Genomic DNA, 2,478 nt, shown 5'->3' with positions numbered 1-2,478 from the left:
ATTCTGATTCAAAAAATTTAGTTTAGGGTCCAGAAATTACACTCCCAGTGAGCAACCAAATGAACACCATTAGGCAGGATGGATTACATTCCACTGCAACAATAAGCAAACACAAATTTCTAGGGACTTTGAACAATCAAATTTGATTTTTTCCCCCTAAACAGACAACAGGTCAGCTGAATGGTTTACTGCAATTCAAGGTAGGAATGTTGTTATTCACTTGAACCTAGGCAAAGAACATGTTTTGAACTCTTCACTAGCTCTTAAAACTTCCACCCAGAAGTGATAGCTCTATATTGATTTATACTTATTTTGGACAAAACAAGTTCTGCGGACACAATCAAACTGAAGGTGATAAGGGACTATTTACTGAATGATATTTATGCAAGTGTTCTGAGGTATACCTTCCTTTTTTTGTTCTGGGCTAGTTTAATCATTAAAGGTTTTGAACCTGTCTTTAGTTTTCCTTGATACATTTGGATATCCAATATTGATGTTGAATTTGTCTTTCTCTTCTCTAGATTTACCATAAATATCAATTATAAGTTGTCTTTTACAGCTAAGAAGTTAAAAGATATATCCTACATGATGATTGATTTCCTTTATTGTAATTATAACACTCAACATGTTCAAAACTCATTTAAGATACCTATAACATGTAATGCAATCTAAAATATTAAGAAATAAAAATCATTCATCAATCAAATCAAGGCAAAAGGAATATCAAAGCAGTTAACGTTTTTGCTCAGCACAATACAACTATCAATAGACTATTTTCTGAAAATTTGTCTATAAATTAGTTACTCAAAAATCTTTTATTTTTTCCCATTGGGACAATATTAATTATAGTGATTGAGATTTCTGGGAGAATATTCCAATGCCTAATTAACTCATTAAGCTGTATGTTCAAAACAAAACTATGTAAAATAAAACAGTATAAAATAAAATGGGACACCTTTTTACTTCTAGTAATTCAACAGAACAAATAATGCTAAAATTCAAACAATATGTACTTACTATATATATACATATATGATATAAAATGTGTGTGTGTGTGTGTATATATATATATATACATATATATCATATCCCGGTGCTGAAACAAACCTTCTCAATTATGAAAAAATAGGCAAGTAGGTAGAGGTTTTGCAGATATTTTGAAGAGGACTTGTGCGTTTTTCAAGGGTTTGCATGTTATTGACAGCGGATCTTAATTATTCCTAATTGCCACTTCAAATACTTCAAATTGTATGATGTCCTTGCCTTAATACAGGTATATCACTCACAATACTTTCAAATTTCAAGCTATGATTAGTCTATTGTTGAAATCATGATTGCAATAACAAGGGTGAGAATATAAAAGTTAATGAGTAAGAAAAAATGGAGAGAGAAAAATGTGCTGTGCTGACTGGCAAAGTTCTAACAGATGAAAGAGGAAGCAATGAAATCGAAGTAGATGTGTTTATATTATGAAAAGTTGTCTAAAGGGGAATACCTGAGCTATTACTGATAAACAACAGAGAAGAAAAAGAGAATGCAGCTTATGCATGACCAAGGTGAGAAAAAAAGAAAGAATGATCATGGCATGAAGACATTTCAGTCAGACAAATTATATCACTGAAGGGAGGAGGAAAGGAGAAAACAGAATTGCTTCCTTGCTTTTTAAAGTAATGAGGCTGAGCAGTATTAAGTTGGGAGATGGCAGGAAGAGGTGGTGGGAAGATAGAACAGAAGCTGAGGAAGCTGAGAAGTGCATAAGATGCATTTTCTTTAATAATTAGAAATGACACAGTCTGACATCTCTCCACTTAAGCTTTCTGAAGATGGAGTAGGAACTCACACAGTCCTGCATTCCCTTGAAAGAGACTCACTCAGAATCTGTATCTGATTTTATCTGTGACTTGATGATGTTCAACTTTTTAGTAGTTTAACTGTTTTGGATTTCATTGTATTATGTCTCCACCTCCCTTTCTCTCCTGCTCACCCCAACCCCACATTAGGCTCTGGAGAATTTCCCCAGAGAACATCACAGATTAGATTCGAAGTAAGATGCTAACAAACACAGAGCTAAGGAAAAACTAGATTGGCAGGGATACAAGAAGGACAATGGTTTAATTAAAATCAGTCAAGTGTGTATTGAATGCCAACTTATGGATAAGGCACTGTGATATGAAATTCAAAATATATAATTTCTATTTAGCATTTAATCATTCTTTTACTGATTATGTTCTCAGTTAACCATAGACTGGAGCCACAGGTCTGACTGGCACAGTCTCAGGTTCAAGTCATAGGAGGTAGAGACCAGGAGGATGTGATAACAGGTGAAGATCACCAAAGGGATCAACTTGAGGGCAAATTCTAGAATGTCAAAATGTGTCTTTGGGTCTTGCCTTTCCACTGAGATCTCACCTAGAATATCCCTGAGGGACTAGTGCATACCAAAACTTGCTCCAAAAGCCTTCATCACACTGACATATG

This window comes from Sciurus vulgaris (assembly GCF_902686455.1).
Source record: "Sciurus vulgaris genome assembly, chromosome: 13".
NCBI lineage: Eukaryota > Metazoa > Chordata > Mammalia > Rodentia > Sciuridae > Sciurus > Sciurus vulgaris.
Note: the sequence above shows the minus strand (reverse complement) of the source record.